The following is a 23,637-nucleotide window of genomic DNA, read 5'->3' as shown; positions in this document are numbered from 1 at the left end:
TCATCCCAATTCACACCCGCAAGTTCTAGACTTATAGCCTCATTATTTGCCCTTCCCCAATTCAAAAATTTCCTGTCCGCTCTAATTCTATCCTTTTCCATGATAATGTTAAAGGCCAGGGAGCGGTGGTCACTGTCCCCCAGATGCTCACCCACTGAGAGATCTGTGACCTGACCGGGTTCGTTACCTAATACTAGATCTAGTATGGCATTCCCCGTAGTCGGACTGTCAACATACTGTGACAGGAATCCATCCTGGACACACGTAACAAACTCTGCCCCGTCTAAATCATTGGAACTAATCAGATGCCAATCAATATTAGGGAAGTTAAAGACACCCATGATAACAGCCCTGTTATTTTTTCACCTTTCCATACTCTGCCTCCCAATCTGCTCCTCGGTATCTCTGCTGCTACATGGGGGCCTATAGAATACCCCCAGTAAAGTAACTACTCTCTTCCTGTTCCTGACTTCCACCCATACTGACTCCAAAACAGGATCTTGCTACATTACCCACCCTTTCTGTAGCTGTAATAGTATCCCTGACCAGTAATGCCAACCCACCTCCACTTTCCCCCCCTCTCTATCCCTTTTAAAGCACTGAAATCCAGGAATATTGAGAATCCATTCCTGCCCTGGTGCCAGACAAGTCTCTGTAATGGCCACTACATCATAATTCCATGTATGTATCCAAGCTCTCAGACCATCACCTTTGTTCCTGATGCTTCTTGCATTGAAGTACACACACTTTAGCCCTTCTACATTACTACCTTTATACCCTTTATTCTGCTTCTCTTTCCACGAAGCCTCTTTATATGTTAGATCTGGCTTTACTCCATGCACTATACTTGCAGTACTCGCATGACCTTTATCCTCCTCCACCTCACTATCTGCTCTTACACTCTGGTCCCCCTCCCTCGGCAAATCTAGTCAAACCCCCTCCTGTGCCTCCTAAACTTTTCTACTGTGCTTCTTGCATTGAACTATCCGCAGTCCAGGACATTAGTCGAACTGTGCTCAACCATTTGACGCTTGAACTTGCTAAAGGTCTAGACAATATCTAGCTCCGAAAACTCTCCAGTATCAGTTCTGGCACTCCGAAGTTCAAGCCCCTCCCACTCCGGATTAAACACCCAACCCCATCCCGTACACCACAAGCAAACGTTCCCACTAGGGTATTAGAGCCCTTCCAGTTCATCGCAAACCATCTTGTCTGCACAGGTCTCAAATTCCCATGGGCAGGATCCCGTCACCGGTCGCTCTCACTCTCTATAAGAAGAAAGGACACTGAATGACCGTGGTGTTTAGAAAGGAGAATGTCACAGACTGATTTATTTAAAGAAATGGCGTGAACACGCAGAAAGTTGGGAAGCAACTGTCAGAATTGCCTTGCATCTTATTTTATATCCCACTGTGACATGGAGTCTGTCGCTCTCTGCTGAAAACAGAAATGGTTAGACATAACATCACACAACAGACGCAAAATGCTGGTGGAACACAGCAGGCCAGGCAGCATCTATAGGGAGAAGCGCTGTCGACGTTTCGGGCCGAGACCTTTCATCAGGAACTAACCTTATCCCTAACCCACAACTCCTAAACCAGCCAAATATTCTTCGGCTCATTGTTTGAAATGAAGGGCGAAGGCCACTACTTGGAAATATACCCACAAGGAAATAGAACATTGTTAATATTTTTTCCGACTTTTCATTTCCAACCAGACTACTGCCTGCGGTTGGTATCAGTGATCAAGAATTCACTAGCTCAGTGATAAACTTCTTCTCGCCATGCTGGTGTTTGTATCCCTGAGGTTGTTTTTACATGTTGGGATTTTTCCATACCTTATATCAAGATTAAGAACTGTTCCAGAATCAGCAATAAACGTTTCATGCGAGAGCTGTACAGCCCTATCCTGTTCGGTTTTCAAAATACGTTACTTCAGGTGAATACATCGATATATATCTGTTTCTTTTATTCTCTTCGGGTAGATTGTAATTGTTTGGAGCCCTTCTCGGTGGCCGGCGGAAGTAAAGATTTTTTTGATTATATTGAAGGTCTGGATGCTTGATAAACACCGGGGTGGAGAGCTATAAGACCCAAAGATATAGGAGCAGAATGAGGCTGTTTGGTCCATTGAGTCTGCTCCGCCAGTTCATCATGGCAGGTACAATATTTTATATGAGGCCCAAACTGCTCGTATCCCGTCAGTAAGTATTAGTAAGTACTGGTACCAAGATAGGTGGCGTCGTGGATAATGAAGTAGGCTTTCAAAGCTTGCGGAGAGATTTAGGTCAGTTAGAAGAGTGGGCTGGAAGATGGCAGATGGAGTTTAATGCTGATAAGTGTGAGGTGCTACATTTTGGTAGGAATAATCCAAATAGGACATACACGGTAAATGGTAGGGCATTGAAGAATACAGCAGAACAGAGTGATCTAAGAATAATGGTGCATAGTTCCCTGAAGGTGGAATCTCATGTGGATAGGGTGGTGAAGAAAGCTTTTGGGATGCTGTCCTTTATAAATCGCAGCACTGAGTATAGGAGTTGGGATGTAATGTTAAAATTGTACAAGGCATTGGTGAGGCCACATTTGGAGTATTGTGTACAGTTCTGGTCACCGAATGATAGTAAAGATGTCAGATATTGATTAGGAGCTGGCAGAGTTATGAGTGCTGAACAGACCTTATGGAAATGGGGTGAAGAGTTAACTATTTCACCTCCCCCCCGAGAACTAAGAACTATTGCTATTTCTATGCTGCTACTGAGAGAGAGATGAAGCAATAAAGATCATTCGACTCAATACAAATTACGTATAAAGTAAGAATGGATGGTCACCATAAAGTATTCAAAGGTTGTTTAAAATGAGAGAGAGAGAGAGAGAGAGAGAGAGAGAGAGAGAGAGAGAGAGAGAGAGAGAGAGAGAGAGAGAGAGAGAGAGAGAGAGAGAGAGAGAGAGAGAGAGAGAGAGAGATGAAGCACAGAAGCAGGGACATCTGCTACAGATAAGAGGGTGGGAGACATTTGATTTACGTATTATGGCTTCTTCCTGGCATTAGTAAGGCCGAATTTGGAGTATTGTGTACAGTTCTGTTCATAGGAAAGATGTCAACAAAATAGAGAGAGTACAGAGATTTACTAGAATGTCACCTGGGTTTCAGCACCTAAGTTATAGGGAAAGGTTGAACAAGTTAGGTCTTTATTCTTTGTAGCGTAGAAGGTTGAGGGGGGACTTGATAGAGGTATTTAAAATTATGAGGGGGATAGATAGAGTTGACGTGGATAGGCTTTTTCCATTGAGAGTAGGGGAGATTCAAATAAGAGGACATGAGTTGAGAGTTCAGGGGCATAAGTTTAAGGGTAACACGAGGGGGAACTTCTTTACTCTGAGAGTGGTAGCTGTGTGGGATGAGCTTCCATTAGAAGTGGTAGAGGCAGGTTCGGTATTGTCATTTAAAGTAAAATTGGATAGGTATATGGACAGGAAAGGAATGGAGGGTTATGGGCTGAGTGCGGGTCGGTGGGACGAGGTGAGAGTAAGCGTTCGGCACGGACTAGAAGGGCCGAGATGGCCTGTTTCCGTGCTGTAATTGTTATGTGGTTACATGGGTAACATCACCGTCAACCTGCGCAGCAGCTTTCAGTGTCCTGTCGACACAGACACCAAGATCTGTCAGATCCTCCGCACTGCCAAGAGACATACCATCAGTTTGACCTACCAAATGAAAACAGTTCACACTTATCTGGGATTAACCCCGTCTGACACTGTTCAGCCCGGTTCCGCATCCTGTCGATGTCCCGCTGTAAACTCTGACAGCCCTCCAGGCTATCTACAACACCCTCAACTTCAGTGCCATCAGCAAACGTACTAACCCACCCCTTCTACTTCTTCATCCAGGTGATGTATAAAAATCACAAAGTGGAGGTGTCCCACAGCAGATTCCCGCGGAACACCACTGGTCACCGACCTCCATGCGGAAAACAAACTATATATAACCGTATACACGCCGATTCTGGATCCACAAGGCAAGGTCTCCATGGATCCCATGCCACCTTGCTTTCTGAATAAGCCTTGCACGGGGACCCTTGTCAAATGCCGGACTGAAATCCATATACACTACATCCACTGTTCTCACCTCATCAATTTGCTTTCTTACTTCCTCAATGAATGCAGTCAGGTTCGTAAGGCACGACCTGCTCTTGATCAGGCTATGCCGACTATCCCTAATCAGATTATGTCTCTCCTGATGCTCATAAATCCTGCCGCTCAGAATCTTAGACCATAAGACAAAGGGGCAGAAGTCGGCCATTGATATACAACGTAAAAAGAAGCGGCCCCAGCAGGAAACCCTGTGGAACACCACTGGTAACCGGCAGCCAACCAGAATAGGATCCCTTCATTCCCATTCTCTATTTCCTGCCAATCAACCAACGCTCTACCCACGTATGTAACTTCCCCGTAATTCCACGGGCTCTTATCTTGTTTAGCAGCCTCATGTGCGGCACCTTGTCAAAGGCCTTCTGAAAATCCAAATATACAACATCCACTGCATCTCCCTTGTCTGGCCTACTTGTAATTTCCTCAAAAATCTGCACTAGGTTTGTCAGGCAGGATTTTCCTTTGAGGAAATCATGCTGAGTTCTGCCTATCTTGTCATATGCCTCCAGGTACTCCGTAACCTCATCCTTGACAATCGACTCCAACAACTTCCCAACCACCGATATCAAACTAACAGGTCTATAATTTCCTTTTCGCTTCCTTGCCCGCTTCTTAAATAGCGGGGTGACATTTGCAATCTTCCAGTCCTCCAGAAACAGGCCAGAATCTATCGACTTTGGAAAGACCATTGCTAATGCCTCCGCAATCTCCACTGCTACTTCCTTCAGAACAGGGGGGGTGCATTCCATCTGGTCCTGGAGATTTATCTACCCTTAGACTATTCAGCTTCCTGAGTACTTTCTCTGTCGGAATTGTGCCTGCGCATATTTCTCTTCCCTGACACCCTTGAATGTCCGGTATATTGCTGAAGTCTTCCTCAGTGAAGACTGATGCAAAATACTCGTTCAGTTCCTCCGCCATCTCCTTATCTCCCATTACAATTTCTCCAGCATCATTTTCTATCGGTCCTGTATCTACTCTCACCTGTCTTTTACTCTTTATATACCTGAAAAAGCTTTTAGTATCCTCTTTGATATTATTTGCTAGTTTCCTTTCATAGTTCATCTTTTCCCTCTTAATGACCTTCTTGGTTTCCTTTTGTATGCTTTTTAAAACTTCCCAATCCTCTGTCTTCCCAATGATTTTTGCTTCCTTGTATGCCCTCTGCTTTGCTTTTACATTGGCTTTGACTTCTCTTGTCAGCCACGGTCGCATCCTTTTTCCATTCGAAAATTTCTTCTTCTTTGGAATATATCTGTCTTGCACCTTCCTCACTTCTCGCAGAAACTCCAGCCACTGCTGCTCTGCCGCCCTTCCCGCTAGTGTCCCTTTCCAGTCAACCTTGGCCAGTTCCTCTCTAATCACCTCTTGTTCATTACACAATACCCAATCCAATACAGCCGATCCCCTAGTGGGCTCAACAACAAGCTGTTCTAAAAACTCATCTCGTAGACATTCTACAAATTCTCTCTCTTGAGATCCAGCTCTGCTAACCCTAATGCGAGTCCCAGCTCTGCTAACCTCACTTCATATGAATTGTTCTCCAAAACCAGGCAACATACTGGTAACTCTCCTCTGCACGCTCTCCATAGTTTCCACATCCTTCCTATAATGAGGTGACCAGAATTGAACACAATACTCTAAGTGCGGTCTCACCAGAGTTGCAACATGACCTCTCTACTCTTGAACTCAATCACCCTGTTAATGAAGCATAACATCCTATCGGCCGTCGTAAATACCCTATCAACCTGTGTAGCGACCTTGAGGGATGTATGCATTTGAACCCCAAACTCCCTTTGTTTATCCACACTCTTAAGAAACTGACCATTAATCCTTCTGGTTTGTCCTTCCAAAATGCATCACCTCACACGTCCGGATTGAACTCCATCTGCCGTTTTTCTGCCCAACTCTGCAGCCTGTCTATATCCTCTTGTAACCTTCTGCAACCTGCAGCTCAATCCAACTCCTCCAATCTTCGTGTCATCTGCAAACTTATTCACCCATCCTTCCGCCCCTACATCCAGGTCATTTATAAACATCACAAATAGCTGGGGTCCCAGGACAGATACCTGCGGCACTCCACTAGTTACGGAACTCCAGGAAGACTACTTTCCTTCCACAACTACCCTCTGCTTTCTTCCTTTAAGCCAATTTTTATCCAAACAGCCAAGGTTCCACTTATCCCATGCCTCATGACTTTCTGGATAAGTCTCTCGTGAGGGACCTTGACAAATACCTTGCTAAAGTCCATGTAGACCACATCCACTGCCCTACCCTCATCAGTTCCTTTTGTTACCTCTTCAAGAAACTCAATCAGGCTCGTGAGGCACGATCTTCCCTTCACAAAGCCATGTTGACTATCCATGAGTAGACTGTACTTCTCCAAATATTCGCAGATCCTATCCTTAAGAATCCTTTCCAGTTGTTTGCATACCACCGATGTAAGACTCACCGGTCTATAGTTCCCAGGTTTCTCCCTATTACCTTTTTTAAACAAGGGAACTACATTTGCCATTCTCCAGCCCTCCGGCACTTCCCCTGCAGCCAAAGAGGATTCAAAGATCATGGCTAATGCTCCTGCGATCTCTTCTCTCAATTCCCCCAACAACCTGGGATGTATCATATCCGGCCCTGGGGATTTATCAATCTTAATGTTTTTAAGAAGATCCAGCACTTCTTCTTCCTTAATCTCCACTTTGTCCAGTAGACAGGCCTGTTCTATTTCGACCTCATCCTGATCGAGATCCTTTTCACTTGTGAATACTGAAGCAAAGTATTCATTTAGGACCTCCCCAACCTCCTCCGCCTCCAGGCACATGTTGCCCTCTTTGTCCTTTGGTGATGTTATGTGGAACTTCTCTCTGAGGGTGCGGAACAATAAAACATAAGAAACAGGAGCAGAAGAGGACTACCAGGCCCGTTCAGCCTGCTCCGAAATTCAATGAACTCATTGCTGATGTGGCCATGGGCACAACTCCGCCTCCCTGCCTTTCCCCCACAACCCTTAGTTCCCCTTCGATGCAAATCTCCGTTCAAATTTCTCTTTAATATGTTCACTGAGGGAGCCCCCACTGCCTCATTCGGCAGAGAATTCCACAGATTCACCACTCTCTGGGAAAAGCCCTTCATCCTCACATCCGTCCTAAATCCATACCCCTCGAATCATGCGGATGAGAGACCCGTGGTTCTAGTTTCGCCCAACAGTGGAAACAGATTTCCGGCCTCTATCCTCTCTATCCCTTTCACAATTTTATAAGCGTCGATAAGATCTCCGCTGACAGGTCTGAATTCCGGCTCGTACAATTTCTGCCGACTCTATCTCCCCTCGTAGTGGAATGCTGAGCTGAAAAAGAAACAGTGGACGTGGGTTCGATTTCAGAAGTTGTGAAAGCGATGCATGGCGTCATGGACACGTCACGGAGGGCTGTGGTTCCGGCGCGGATCGATTGGCCGAGGCTGCGGAACAGATGGACTCGGACTACAAGATTCGAAGGTCATATTTCTGTGCTGCGGGGTTCTCAGACTCGACAATATAAAGCCAGAGTCATAAGATGACAAAGAGCCGTTTGTCTCCTGGGTGATAGGACAATGATACCTAATGCGGACAATGGCAAATTTACGATTTTATAGGTGAGTCTCGTCGCAGCTCAATAATTTTATTGTAAAACTGGTTAAAAAGAAAACAGATGTCCCACTGTGAGGGAATGGACTGAGGAAATGGTTAAGATTTGATCATACGAACACATGTTGGGAAGAATTAACAGTGAGGGAAAAGTGCAAGACGCCTGGGGTCAATTTCGGTTTTATGCTAATTTAAATTTAAATTAGAAGTTTTCTTTTTCTATTTCTTAGTTTTATATGTTTACCTGTCATGGGATGGCTGTGTAAATATGTTGTACTGTATCTGCTCTATGATATGCTGCGCTGCTTTGTAAAATAAGAATAAATAATAAATTATTGAATTACAAAAAAAAACAAAGAGGCAGCAATCAATGAGATGGTTAAAAAGAAGCTGGAACTGCGGAATATGACATCTGCCAGAAAAAATACCCCTGAGCGAGTAAGTTATTGAGAAGCTTAGATCCCAAGGAAGGCAGGCGCACCTGACACAGCATGATGAATGCTTGGGGCATTCCGAAGCGGCGGATTGATGCAGAACTCAAATTTCATCACCAGATACACGAACACAAGGAGGATATTTTTACCAATACCCACATAGTAACACATTAACCCTGTCATGGTCCCAAACGTCGACTGAACCTTTTTTTCCCCATACCTGCTGTCTGACGTGCTGAGTTACACTGAACATAGAATAGTAGAGCACATTACAGGCCCTTCGGCCCACAATGTTGTGCTGATCCTCAGACCCTGCCTCTCATTTACACCCCCCCACCTTAAATTCCTCTATATACCTGTCTAGTAGTCTCTCAAACTTCACTAGTGTATCTGCCTCCACCACTGACTCAGGCAGTGCATTCCACGCACCAACCACTCTCTGAGTGAAAAACTTCCTCTAATATCTCCCTTGAACTTTCCTCTCCTTACCCTAAAGCCATGTCCTCTTGTACTGAGCTGTGGTGCCCTGGGGAAGAGGCACTGGCTGTCCACTCTGTCTATTCCTCTTAATATCTTGTACACCTCAATCATGTCTCCTCTCATCCTCCTTCTCTCCAAAGAGTAAAGCCCTAGCTCCCTTAATCTCTGATCATAATCCATACTCTGTAAACCAGGCAGCATCCTGGTAAATCTCCTCTGTACCCTTTCCAATGCTTCCACATCCTTCCTATACTGAGGCGACCAGAACTGGACACAGTGCTCCAAGTGTGGCCTAACTGGAGTTTTATAGAACTGCATCATTACATCGCGACTCTTAAAATCTCTCCCTCGACTTTTGAAAGCTGACACCCCATAAGCTTTCTTAACTACCCTATCTACCTGTAAGGCAACTTTCAGGAGTTCCTCCATCATTCTGTGTGTGTTGGCTGGTTTCCGAGCGTCTGTAGGCTTCCTCCCGTTTTGTGATTGGATCACCGGCAAACACACGCTGACCCTCAGGGTCACCCCCGTACTCTTCAGCACCTCGCCCTCCCACTCGAACTCCGCAAATATGCCGAGCATCTGTCATCACAGATTGACGCGAGGCGCTGGTTTGCAGGGCAGCGAGTGGAAAGAGCTGAAGCAAGCGGGGCCCGGCTGGACTCCCCGTGCGAGGCAGACCGCGGGGGGTCATCCGCAAGGGCCAATCGGAAGCTTGGAAGCCGGCGGCGATTGTGGGAGCGGTCACCGTGTGAGTGGGCCAGTGTGTGAGAGGGGAGTTGAGGCTTTGGCTCGGAGACAAGAGGATGTGCCTAGAGTGTGATTCACCGGTTTGTTTCAATAGACAATAGACAGTAGGTGCAGGAATAGGCCATTCGGCCCTTCCAGCCAGCACCGCCATTCACTGTGATCATGGCTGATCATACACAATCAATACCCCGTTCCTGCCCTCTCCCCATATCCCTTGACCCCGCTATCTATAAGAGCTCTATCTAACTCTCTCTTGAATGCATCCAGAGACTTGGCCTCCACTGCCTTCTGGGGCAGAGCATTCCACGTATCCACCACTCTCTGGGCGAAAAAGATTTTCCGCATCTCTGTTCTAAATGGCCTTACCCCTTATTCTTAAACTGTGGCCTCTAGTTCTGGACTCACCCATCAGCGGGAGCATGCTTCCTGCCTCCAGCGTGTCCAATCCCTTAATAATCTTATATGTTTCAATCAGATCCCTTCTCATCCTTCTAAATTCCAGTGTATATAAGCCCAGTCGCTCCAATCTTTCAACATATGACAGTCCCGCCATTCCGGGAATTAACCTTGTGAACCTACGCTGCATTCCCTCAATAGCAAGAATGTCCTTCCTCAAACTGGGAGACCGAAACTGCACACAATACTCCAGGTGTGGTCTCACCAGGGCCCTGTACAGCTGCAGAAGGACCTCTTTACTCCTATACTCAATTCCTCTTGTTATAAAGGCCAACATGCCATTAGCTTTCTTCACTGCCTGCTGTACCTGCATGTTTACTTTCATTGTCTGATGTTTCCTTTCTTTCTTTCGTGGGATTGAGTTCAAGAGCCAAGAGGTAATGTTGCAGCTATAGAGGACCCTGGTCAGACTCCACTTGGAGTACTGTGCTCAGTTCTGGTCGCCTCACTACAGGAAGGATGTGGAAACCATAGAAAGGATGCAGGGGAGATTTACAAGGATGTTGCCTGGATTGGGGTGGATGCCTTATGAGAATAGGTTGAGTGAACTCGGCCTTTTCTCCTTGGAGCGACGGAGGATGAGAGGTGACCTGATAGAGGTGTACAAGATGATAAGAGGCATTGATGGTGTGGATTGTCAGAGGCTCTTCCACCAGGAGCTGAAATGGTTGCCACAAGAGGACACAGTTTTAATGTGCTTGGAAGTAGGTACAGAGAAAATGTCAGGGGTACGTTTTTTAAACAGTGATTGGTGAGTGCGTGGAATAGGCTGCTGGTAACGGTGATGGAGGCGGAAACTATAGGGTCTTTTAAGAGACTCCTGGATGGATACATGGAGCTGAATAAAATAGAGGGCTATGGGACACATATAGAGTGGAGATATAGAGAGTTTCCTATAGTGGAGGAGTCTAGGACCAGAGGACACAGATAGAGTGGATGTAGAGAGGATGTTTCCTACAGTGGGGGAGTCTAGGACCAGAGGACACAGATAGACTGGATGTGAAGAGGATGTTTCCTATAGTGGGGGAGTCTAGGACCAGAGGACACAGATAGAGTGGATGTGGAGAGGATGTTTCCTACAGTGGGGGAGTCTAGGACAAGAGGACACAGTTAGAGTGGATGTGGAGAGGATGTTTCCTATAGTGGGGGAGTCTAGGACCAGAGGACACAGATAGAGTGGATGTGGAGAGGATGTTTCCTATAGTGGGGGTGCCTAGGAGCAGAGGACACAGATAGAGTGGATGAGGAGAGGATGTTTCCTATAGTGGGGGTGTCTAGGACCAGAGGACACAGATAGAGTGGATGTGGAGAGGATGTTTCCTATAGTGGGGGAGTCTAGGACCAGAGGACACAGATAGAGTGGATGTGGATAGGATGTTTCCTATAGTGGGAGTGTCTAGGAGCAGAGGACACAGATAGAGTGGATGAGGAGAGGATGTTTCCTATAGTGGTGGAGTCTAGGACAAGAGGACACAGTTAGAGTGGATGTGGAGAGGATGTTTCCTATAGTGGGGGAGTCTAGGACCAGAGGACACAGATAGAGTGGATGTGGAGAGGATGTTTCCTATAGTGGGGGTGTCTAGGACCAGAGGACACAGATAGAGTGGATGTGGAGAGGATGTTTCCTATAGTGGGGGAGTCTAGGACCAGAGGTCACAGATAGAGTGGATGTGGAGAGGATGTTTCCTAAAGTGGGGGAGTCTAGGACCAGAGGACACAGATAGAGTGGATGTGGATAGGATGTTTCCTATAGTGGGAGTGTCTAGGAGCAGAGGACACAGATAGAGTGGATGAGGAGAGGATGTTTCCTATGGTGGGGGAGTCTAGGACCGGAGGACACGGACTCTGTTTCTCTGTCTCTCTCTCCCCTCTCTAGCTCTCTCTCCCACACCACCAGGTTCAGGGACAGTTATTACCCCTCAACCATCAGGAAGGAGGTACAGGAGCCTCAGGGGTTCTGCATGGATATGTTGCAATGAGACAGGGAAAGGATGGTAGGATACAGGAACGGCGGTGTAGAAACGCTGTTGTGAATCTAGTCAAGAAAAAAGAAAAGCTTACAAAAGGTTCGAAAATAATCTGGGTAATGATAGAGATCCAGAATATAACAGGGCTCGCAGGAAGGAGCTTAAGAATGAAATTAGGAGAAAGGGTAAAGTGTAGATTGGTGGTGTGTGTGTGTGTGTGTGTGTGTGTGTGTGTGTGTGTGTGTGTGTGTGTGTGTGTGTGTGTGTGTGTGTGTGTGTGTGTGTGTGTGTGTGTGTGTGTGTGTGTGTGTGTGCGTGTGCGTGTGCGTGCGCGTGTGAGAGTGAGTGGGAGAGAGAGAGAGAGAGAGAGAGAGAGAGAGAGAGAGAGAGAGAGAGAGAGAGAGAGAGAGAGAGAGAGAGAGAGAGAGAGAATGGGTGAATGGGTGAATGGATTTAGAATGTAAGTCTACCGTCTGATCCTCACTCCGGAACAGGAGGTGGCGGTATTGCACCATTAAGCCGGGTGCCAACCGCCGTCAAACAGAAAGAGGAAGAAATTAGGAGAGCCGGCAGGGGCCATGAGAAGGCCTTGGCGGGCAGGATTAAGGAAAACCCCGAGGCATTCTACAAGTATGTGAAGAGCAGGAGGATAAGACGTGCGAGAATAGGACCAATCAAGTGTGACAGTGGGAAAGTGCGTTTGGGACCGGAGGAGATCCCGGAGATAGTCAATGAATGCTTTGCTTCAGTATTCACTACGGGAAAGGATCTCGGCGATTGTAGGGATGACTTGCAGTGAGACTGAAAAGCTTGAGCATGTAGATATTAAGAAAGAGGATGTGCTGGAGCTTTTGGAAAGCATCAAGTTGGATAGGTCACCAGGACTGGATGGGATGTACCCCAGGCTACTGTGGGAGGCGAGGGAGGAGATTGCTGAGCCTCTGGCGATGATCTTTGCATCATCAATGAGGACGGGAGAGGTTCCGGAGGATTGGAGGGTGGCGGATGTTGTTCCATTATTCAAGAAAGGGATGAATGAATGAATGAATGAAATTAATTTATTTCGGTCAGTACAGAACATAACAAAAAGCATCATTTATAACGATGATTTCACAGGACAAAATTACAACAAAAAGCACAGATATTCTTTAAAACAGACCGATAGGGTGTAGGGTGAAGCTGCAGCTTATTACGCCCAGCCCTCTTACTTGTACAGGAACAGATTTGGCGTCAAACATCACATCAAAAACAAAAAAAAAAATCATAATCTTTTAACACAAAATCCAATTCCAGATATCATTTATTTACATTACTCCCATTCATTTTAAATCATGCATTTTATATTTCTTCATTAAATGATTTTTGAATATCTTTCCAAACTTGTTAAGTGCAGTGCATGTTTTTAAATTCTTACAGCCATTCCCCTGCCTCATTTTCGTGGTCCTCTAACCACCCTCATTTCTCTTTTATTTTCAACGTACTTGAAAAAAACTTTTACTATCCACTTTGATGTTGTTCGCGAGCTTGCTTCCATATTTCATCATTTTCCCTTCTAATGATTTTTTAATTGCTCTGTGCAGGTTTTTAGAAACTTCCCACTAATTTTTGCTTTGTTGAATGTCCTTTCTTTTGCTTTTACAATGGCTTTGACTTCCCTCGTCAGCCACGGTTGCGCTATTTTGCCATTTGAGTATTTCTTCATTTTTGGAATACCCGTCTCCTGCACCTTCCTCATTTTTCTCAGAAACACACGCCATTGCTGCTCTGCTGACATCCCTGCCAGCAGCTTCTTCCAATTTACTTTGTCCAGCTCCTCTCTCTCAACCCTATAACCATATAACAATTACAGCACGGAAACAGGCCATCTCGGCCCTTCCAGTCCGTGCCGAACTCTTACTCTCACCTAGTCCCACCGACCCGCACTCAGCCCATAACCCTCCATTCCTTTCTCGTCCATATACCTATCCCATTTTTTAAATTAATTTTTTAAAATGTTCTCACAACTGTTCCATAGATTCACCCCTCTGACTGAAATACAATGATTTTTTTACATTTGTTCTTTGCCTTTGTTTCTGAAACATACACGTTCCTCTCAGATCACGTTGACTCTCTCTCTCTCTCATTTTAAACAACCTTTGGATACTTTATGGTGACCATCCATTCTTACTTTATACATAATTTGTATTGAGTCGAATGATCTTTATTGCCATTATACATTGGTACAGTGAAACTCTGTTTAGCTTCCTCAGGCAATTAAATAAAACGGTAGATAAAAACAAGACAGTGATAGAAAAACAGTATTAAATAGATAAGTAGCAGAAAATAAGTTGCAGCAGCACCAGAATATCAGAGTGATGAACAAAGTGCCGCTAGTGCAAGTATTTGAGTTCATGTGTGTGCTCACAGTTTCCGTCACTGTTCTGTGGGAGTGGTGTGACGGAGGCCACAGCTCTGGGCTCGAAGCCGTTCCTCAGTCTACTTGCTCCGGCTTTTAGTGTCCCGAACCTTTGGCTGGACGGCAGCGGGTCACTGAGTCTGCTGGAATAGATGGCGTCCAGTCCCGGGAGCTCCATCCCGTCGATTCGCTGGGCCGCCCTCACCAACGCGATGCAGGTCCTGTCGCTCAGCGGCTGTGCAGCTGGCAGACCACACGGTGGCGCTGTTGGTCAGGATGGTTTCAGACAGACAGAGACAGACTTTATTGATCCCGAGGGAAATTGGGTTTCATTACAGCCGCACCAACCAAGAATAGTGAAGAAATATAACAATATAAAACCATAAACAATTAAATAATAATAAGTTAATCATGCCCAGTGGAAGCAAGTCCAGGACCAGCCTATTGGCTCAGGGTGTCTGACACTCCGAGGAAGGAGTTGTACAGTTTGATGGCCACGGGCAGGAATGACTTCTTATGACGCTCAGTGTTACATCTCGGTGGAATGAGTCCCTGGCTGAATGTACTCCTGTGCCTAACCAGTACATTATGGAGTAGATGGGAGACATTGTCCAAGATGGATTCTTGGAGCATCCGGTGGTGGGGATGGGGGGTAAGCGTCAGAGAGGTAGGAAGGTCACACAGAGAGTGGTGGGTGTGTGGAATGTCCCGGTGGGGTTCAGGGGCATTTGAGAGGCATGCAACTTGGACAGTATCCTCTTTTCAGACGCCACTGTCAGAGAGTCCAGTTCCACCCCCACAACATCACTGGCCTTACGAATGAGTTTGTTGATTCTGTTGGTGTCTGCTACCCCCAGCCTGCTGCCCCAGCACACAACAGCAAACATGATAGCACTGGCCACCACAGACTCGTAGAACATCCTCAGCATCGTCCGGCAGATGTTAAAGGACCTCAGTCTCCTCAGGAAGTAGAGACGGCTCTGACCCTTCTTGTAGACAGCCTCAGTGTTCTTTGACCAGTCCAGTTTATTGTCCATTCGTATCCCCAGGTATTTGTAATCCTCCACCATGTCCACACTGACCCCTTGGATGGAAACAGGGGTCACCGGTGCCTTAGCCCTCCTCAGGTCCACCACCAGCTCGAGTATTTTTCGCATCAAGCTGCAGATGATGTATTTGTATTTGTTTTTGTACATCTACACAGTGTCATTAGGGAGTAGAGATGGCCCAGGAAATTATAGACCAATCAGTCTTACTTCAGTGTTTGGTAAGTTGATGGAGAAGATCCTGAGAGGCAGGATTTATGAACATTTGGAGAGGCATAATATGATTAGGAATAGTCAGCATGGCTTTGTGAAGGGCAGGTCGCGCTTTACGAGCCTGATTAAATTTTTTGAGGATGTGACTAAACACATTAATGAAGGAAGAGCAGCAGATGTAGTGTATATGGATTTCAGCAAGGCATTTGATAAGGTACCCCATGAAAGGCTTATTGAGAAAGTGAGTGTCCAGGATCAGAGGGTCCGAGTCCATAGGACACTCAAAGCTGCTGCGCAGGTTGACTCTGTGGTTAAGAAGACGTACAGTGTACTGGCCTTCATCAATCATGGGATTGTGTTTAAGAGCCAGGAGATAATGTTGCAGCTATAAAGGACCCTGGTCAGACCCCACTTGGACCCCACTGTGCTCAGTTCTGGTCGCCTCACTACAGGAAGGATGTGGAAGCCATGGAAAGGGTGCAGAGGAGATTTACAAGGATGTTGCCTGGATTGGGGAGCATGCCTTATGAGAATGGGTTGAGTGAATTCGGCCTTTTCTCCTTGGAGTGACGGAGGATGAAAGGTGACCTGACAGAGGTGTATAAGACGATGAGATGCATTGATTGTGCGGATAGTCAGAGGCTTTTTCACCAGGGCTGAAGTGGCTAGCACGAGGAGGCAGAGTTTTAAGGTACTCTGGTCACTGAATTATAGGAAAGATGTCAACAAAGTAGAGAGAGTACAGAGGAGATTTACCAAAATGCTACCTGGGTTTCAGCACCTAAGTTACAGAGAAAGGTTGAACAAGTTAGGTCTTTATTCTTTGGAGCGTAGAGATTATGAGGGGGATAGATCGAGTTGACGTGGATAGGCTTTTTAACATTGAGAGTAGGGGAGATTCAAACAAGAGGACATGAGTTAAGAGTTGGGGGCAAAAGTTTAGGGGTAACACGAGGGGGAACTTCTTTACTCAGAGAGTGGTAGCTGTGTGGAACGAGCTTCCAGTAGAAGTGTTAGAGGCAGGTTGGGTATTGTCATTTAAAGTAAAATTGGATAGGTATATGGACAGGAAAGGAATGGAGGGTTATGGGCTGAGTGTGGGCCGGTGGGACTAGGTGAGGGTAAGCGTTCGGCACGGACTAGAAGGGCCGAGATGGCCTGTTGCCGTGCTGTAATTGTTATATGTTATATGAGATGCTGGCAGGGATGACAGCAGAGCAGCAACGGGGTGAGTCTCTGGGGGGGAAATGAGGAAGGTGCCAGAAAGATGTATTCCAAAAACAAAGAAAGTAAATACTCAAATGGCAAAATAGCACAACCGTGCCTGACGAGGGAAGTCAAAGCTAATGTTAAAGCAAAAAGAGAGCGGGCATTCAACAAAGCAAAAAATAGCGAGAAGACAGAGAATTGGGAAGCTTTCAAAACCCGACAGAGAGCAACTGAAAGAATCATTAGAAGGGAAAAGGTGAAATATGGAAGCAAGCTCGCAAACAATAGTCAAATTTGAGAGTAAAAGATTGTTGCAGTATGAAAAAGTCAAAAGAGAGATGACAGTGGCCGAATAAATAACATTGGGGGCCAAGGAGATGGCAGAGGAACTGAATGAGTATTTTGCGTCCATCGGTCTTCACCGTGGAAGACACTAACAGTGAGCCTGATGTTGTACTGAGTGAAGGAAGAGAAGTGGGTGCAGTTACTGTTACAAGAGAGAAGGTGCTCGAAATACTGAAAGACCTAAAGGTACATAAGTCACCCAGACCAGAGGAACTGCACCCTGGGGTTCTGAAAGAGGTATAGAAACATAGAAAATAGGTGCAGGAGTAGGTCATTCGGCCCCTCGAGCCTGCACCGCCATTCAGTATGATCATGGCTGATCATCCAACTCAGAACCCTGTACCTGCTTTCCCTCCGTACCCCCTGATCCCTTTAGCCACAAGGGCCGTATCTAACTCCCTCTTAAATATAGCCAATGAGCCGGCCTCAACTGTTTCCTGTGGCAGAGAATTCCACAGATTCACCACTCTCTGTGAAGAAGTTTCTCCTCATCTCGGTACTAAAAGGCTTGCCCTTTATCCTTAAACTGTGACCCCTCGTTCTGGACTCCCCCAACATCGGGAACAATCTTCCTGCATCTAGCCTGTCCGATCCCTTCAGAATTTTATACGTTTCAATAAGATCCCCCCCTCCCCTCAATCTTCTAAATTCCAGTGAGTATAAGCCTAGTCGATCCAGTCTTTCTTCATATGAAAGTCCTGCCATCCCAGGAATCAATCTGGTGAACGTTCTCTGTACTCCCTCTATGGCAGGAATGTCTTTCCTCAGATTAGGGGACCAGAACTGCACACAATTAGCGGTAGAGATTGTGGTGGTATTAGCAATGATCTTTCAAAACTCATCGGACTCTGGGATGGTGCCGGAGGGCTGGAACATTGCAAACGTCACTCCGCTCTGTCAGAAAGGAGGAAGGCAGCAGAAAGGAAATTACAGACCAGTTCGCCTGACCCCAGCGGTTGGGAAGACGTTGGAGTCAATTGTTAGGGATGAGGTGATGGAGTACTTGGTGACACAGGACAAGATAGGACAAAGTCAGCAGGGTTTTCCTTCAGGGAAAATCTTGTCTGACGAGTCTGTCGGAATGCCTCGTGGAGATTACAGGTAGGACAGATAAAGGGGATGCAGTGGATGTTGTATATTTGGACTCTCAGAAGGCCTTTGACAAGGTGCCGCACAATGAGGCCGCTCACCAAGTTAAGAGCCCGTGGCATTACAGGGAAGTTACTAACATGGTTAGGGAATCGGCTGATTGGTAGGAGGCAGCGAGTGGGAATGAAAGGATCCTTTTCTGGTTGGCCGCCGGTAACCAGTGGTGTTCTGCAGGGGTCGATGTTGGGGCCTCTTCTTTTTGTGCTGTATATCAGTGATTTAGACGATGGAATGGACGGCTTTGTTGCCAAGTTTGCAGGCGATACGAGGGTCGGTGGAGGGGCAGGTAGTGTTGAGGAAACAGGTAGGATGCAGAAGTACTTAGATGAGGAGAACGGGCGAGAGAGTGGCAAGTGAAACACAATGTTGGAAAATGCGCGGGGTCATGCACTTTGGTAGTTGAAGTAACTGTGCAGACTGTTTTCTAACTGGGGCGACAATCGGAGAATCTGACATGCAAAGGGACGCATGCGCAGAAAGTTCACCTTGCAGGCAGTGGTGAGGGTGACAAACGCCATGTCAGTATTCATCTGAAGAGGTCCAGACTCTTGGAGCAGAGATGTGATGCTGAGGCTTTATAAGGCACCGGCGAGGCCCCGCCTCGAGCACCGTGAACAGGTTTGGGCCCCTCGTCTACGGAAAGACTTCAGAAGGATTTCACAGGAGGTCCGCAAGGATGATTCTGGGAATGAAGGGGTTAACAGAGGAGTAATGTTGCTGTGAGGCCGAGACAGAGTCGATGTGAAGAGGATGCTCCCCATGGTGGGGGAGTCTCGGACAGCAGGGCACAGACTCAGAATAGAGGGGCGTCCGTTTACAACAGAGATGCGGAGAGATTTCTTTGGCCGGAGGGTGGTGATCGTGTGGAATGTATTTACCGCTGGCCCAGTGGAGTCCGGGCCGTTGGGTGTATCTAAGACAGAGGCTGATGGGCTTTTGATTGGGCACAGCATCAAAGGTCACGTGGACAAGGCTCCTCAGGGGTCACTGGCTCCAAAGGGTTCTTTCACCTCAAGCTGACCAATCACCCCCGGTTCATTACACGACACCCAATCTAGTGTCTAGGCTCAATGACAAATTCCTGTAAAACGCCATCGCTTAGGCATTCAACAAACTCTCTCCCTTGAGATCCATTACCAACCTGATTTTCCCAATCGACCTGCATGTTAAAATCTCCCATGACTATCATAACATTGCCCTTTTAAACAGCTTTTCTATTTCATAGAAACATAGAAAACCTGCAGCACAATACAGGCCCTTCGGCCCACAAGGTTGTGCCCAACATTTCCCTACCCTAGAAATTACTAGGCTTACCCATAGCCCTCTATTTTTCTAAGCTCCATGTACCTATCCAAAAGTCTCTTAAAAGACCCTATCGTATCCGCCTCCACCACCGTTACCGGCAGCCCATTCCACGCACTCACCACTTACCCCTGACATCTCCTCTGTACCTACTCCCCAGCACCTTAAACCTGTGTCCTCTTGTGGCAACCATTTCAACCCTGGGAAAAAGCCTCTGATATTCACACGATCAATGCTTCTCATCAGCTTACACACCTCTATCAGGTTACCTCTCATCCTCCGTCGCTGCAAGGAGAAAAGGCCGAGTTCACTCAACCTATTCTCATAAGGCTTGCTCCCCAATCCAGGCAACATCCTTGTAAATCTCCTCTGCACCCTTTCTATGGCTCCCACATCCTTCCTGTGGTGAGGAGACCAGAACTGAGCACAGTACTCCAAGCGGGATCTGACCAGGGCCCATTCCCATTGACATCTTCGGCCCACATCCCAGCTACTGTTGGGAGGCCTGTGTATAACTGCCATCAACGTCCTTTGACCCTTGCAGTTTCCTAACTCAACCCACAAGGACTTAGCATCTTCCGATCCGATGTCACATTTTTCTACTGATATAATGCCATTCTTAACCAGCAGAGCGACACCAGCCCCTCTAACTACTGAGCCCTCTGATCAATTCCGGTTCGTTGAGCAACTCCCAATCCGGAATAGCTCTACAAGGGCTGCTCCAGAAACCCATAGAACACTACAGGCCCTTCGGGCCACAATGTTGTGCCGACCCTCAAACCCTGCCTCCCATACAACCCCCCACCTTACATTCCTCCATATACCCGTCTAGTAGTCTCTTAAACTTCACTAGTGTATCTGCCTCCACCACTGACTCGGGCACTGCATTCCACGTACGAACCACTCTCTGAGTGAAAAACCTTCCTCCAATTTCCCCCTTGAACTTCCCTCCCTTTTCCTTAAAGCGGGGAGTGGTCGCTCCGTGCCCTCCTGAGGTCAACAACCATCTCCTTTGTTTTGTTCACATTCAGAGACAGGTTGTTGGCTCTACAGCGGTCCGTTAGCCGCTGCACCTCCTCTCTGTAAGCTGACTCGTCGTTCTTGCTGAAAAGGGGAAGTACAACGAGATCTAGTTCTGGATACCCCCCACCATAGGGAACATCCTCTCCAATGCCCACCTTATCCAGTCCTTTCAAAGTTCGGTAGTTTCAATGAGATCCCACCCCCGCCCCCCGCATTCTTCTAAATTCCAGTGAGTCCAGGCCCAAAGCTGCCAAACGCTCCTCGTATGTTAACCCCTTCGTTCCCGGAATCATCCTCGCAAACCTCCTCTGGACTCTGTCCAACGACAACACATCCTTTCTGAGACGCAGGACCCAGAACTGTTGACAATACTGCAAGTGCGGCTGACTAGTGTCGTATAAAGGCTCAGTATTATCTGTCCGCTTTTATATTCTATTCCCTTTGAAATGACTAGTGGGGTTACCGCAAGGCTCGGTGCTGGGACCGCAGCTATTTACGATATACATTAATGATTTAGATGAAGGGATTAAAAGTAACATTAGCAAATTTGCAGATGACACAAAGCTGGATGGCAGTGTGAAATGTCAGGAGGATGTTAGGAGAATGCAGGGTGACTTGGACAGGTTGGGTGAGTGGGCAAATGCATGGCAGATGCAGTTTAATGTGGATAAATGTGAGGTTATCCACTTTGGTGGCAAGAACAGGAAGGCAGAATACAATCTGAATGGTGTCAAGTTAGGAAAAGGGGAAGTCCAACGAGATCTAGGTGTCCTTGTTCATCAGTCACTGAAAGTAAGGATGCAGGTACAGCAGGCAGTGAAGAAAGCTAATGGCATGTTGGCCTTCATAACAAGGGGAGTTGAGTACAAGAGTAAAGAGGTCCTTCTACAGCTGTACAGGGCCCTGGTGAGACCCCACCTGGAGTATTGTGTGCAGTTTTGTTCTCCAAATTTAAGGAAGGACATTCCTGTTATTGAGGGAGTGCAGCGTAGGTTCACGAGATTAATTCCCGGAATGGCGGGACTGTCATATGTTGAAAGATTGGAGCGACTGGGCTTGTATACACTGGAATTTAGAAGGATGAGAGGGGATCTGATTGAAACATATAAGATTATTAATGGATTGGACACGCTAGAGGCAGGAAACATGTTCCCGATGTTGGGGGAGTCCAGAACCAGAGGCCACAGTTTAAGAATAACGGGTAGGCCATTTAGAACGGAGTTGAGGAAAAACTTTTTCACCCAGAGAGTTGTGTATCTGTGGAATGCTCTGCACCAGAAGGCAGTGGAGGTCAAGTCTCTGGATGCTTTCAAGAGAGAGTTAGATAGAGATAGCGGAGCCCAGGGATATGGGGAGAGGGCAGGAACGTGGTACTGATTGTGGATGGTCAGCCATGATCACTGTGAATGGCGGTGCTGACTCGAAGGGCCGAATGGCCGACTCCTGCACCTATTGTCTATTGACTTCTGGTTGTGGTTTATTTCATCTGTTTTGGGACTGTGAATGTGCTAAAACATTTAGGGTTGATGTTTGTCTGTTTATAGATCAATACATTAATATTGATTTTACTTTTTCTTTTGAAAACATTTCATTAGGGTTTACTAATAATACCAAATCTCATAGTAATCCTTATGCAGATGATACTAAGGTAGGTGGCATTGTGGATAATGCAGTAGGTTTTCAAAGCTTGCAGAGAGATTTAGGCTAGTTAGAAGAGTGGGCTGAAAGATGGCAGATGGAGTTTAATGCTCATAATTGTGAGATGCTACTTTTTCGTAGGACTAATCAAAATAGGACATGCAGTGTAAGTGGTAGGGCATTGAAGAATGCAGTAGAAGAGAGTGATCTAGGAATAATGGTGCATAGTTCCCTGAAGGTGGAATCTCATGTGGATTGGGTGGTGAAGAAAGCTTTTGGTATGCTGGCCTTTATAAATCAGAGCATTGAGTATAGGAGTTGGGATGTAATGTTAAAATTGTACAAGGCATTGGTGAGGCCGAATTTGGAGTATTGTGTACAGTTCTGGTAACCGAATTATCGGAAAGATGTCAACAAAATAGAGAGTACCGAGGAGATTTACTAGAATGTCACCTGGGTTTCAGCACCTAAGTTACAGGGAAAGGTTGAATAAGTTAGGTCTTTATTCTTTGGAGTGTAGAAGGTTGAGGGGGGACTTGGTAGAGGCATTTAAAATTACGAGGGGGATAGATAGAGTTGACGTGGATATGCTTCTTCCATTGAGAGTAGGGGAGATTCAAACAAGAGGACATGAGTTGGGAGATAGGGGGCAAAAGTTTAAGGGTAACTCGAAGGGGAATTTCTTTACTCAGAGAGTGGTAGCTGTGTGGAATGAGCTTCCAGTAGAAGTGGTTTAGGCAGGTTCGATATTGTCATTTAAAGTAAAATTGGATAGGTATATGGACAGGAAAGGAATGGAGGTTTATGGGCTGAGTGCAGGTCGGTGGGACTAGGTGAGAGTAAGCGTTCGGCATGGACTAGAAGGGCCGAGATGGCCTGTTTCCGTGCTGTAATTGTTATATGCTTATATGAGAAATAATCCTTTCTTTATCACAAATCTTTTGGTAATTTACGGCAAATTTTATTATCCATAAGTGTGAATACAGCAATAAGAAAGCTTCATTTATAATTTTTTACGTCAGACTTCAAAACGATATAACTGACCGGCGACAAGGAGTGACCGGTTGAATAATCAGTCCCGTTTCTCACCGTCACTCTGCATCGGGGAACCGATGATTATAAAATCACACTTCAGGACCGTGTCCGGGATCGCTGCAGATCCAGGGTCACTGCCGAGGGATTTGTCCATTTGACATCATTATATCGGCCAGGCTGCCGAATGCACCGTCCTCAGCAAAGGGAGCAAAAGGATTCTCTCCCGGGATCATCCCCCCACCCCAGGACACCGGTGTCCCAGACTGAGCACCGGCCCCCCGGGCTCTTCCTATCTGGGTAATTCCCCGGGGTGTCACGTGGGAGCCTCGAACACGCACTTCCGGCGGAAGCTGCCGCGCTGGACAGCAGACGGAAACACGTCACGACGGGACCGCTCCGAGCGACGCACACAACGCGAGGCC

General features: G+C 46.6%; 1 protein-coding gene across 1 annotated transcript in view; it reads right to left on the bottom strand.

Moving 5' to 3' along the window:
* LOC140722508 (NACHT, LRR and PYD domains-containing protein 3-like) overlaps positions 1–23,637 on the bottom strand; it is an 863,879-nt gene that overhangs the window by 523,487 nt on the left and 316,755 nt on the right. The gene's annotated exons all lie outside the window — the stretch shown is intronic.

Source organism: Hemitrygon akajei, unplaced genomic scaffold (assembly GCF_048418815.1).
Source record: "Hemitrygon akajei unplaced genomic scaffold, sHemAka1.3 Scf000078, whole genome shotgun sequence".
In the NCBI taxonomy this organism is placed as follows: Eukaryota; Metazoa; Chordata; class Chondrichthyes; order Myliobatiformes; family Dasyatidae; genus Hemitrygon; species Hemitrygon akajei.
Note: the sequence above shows the minus strand (reverse complement) of the source record. Positions and strands in the feature narration are given on the sequence as shown.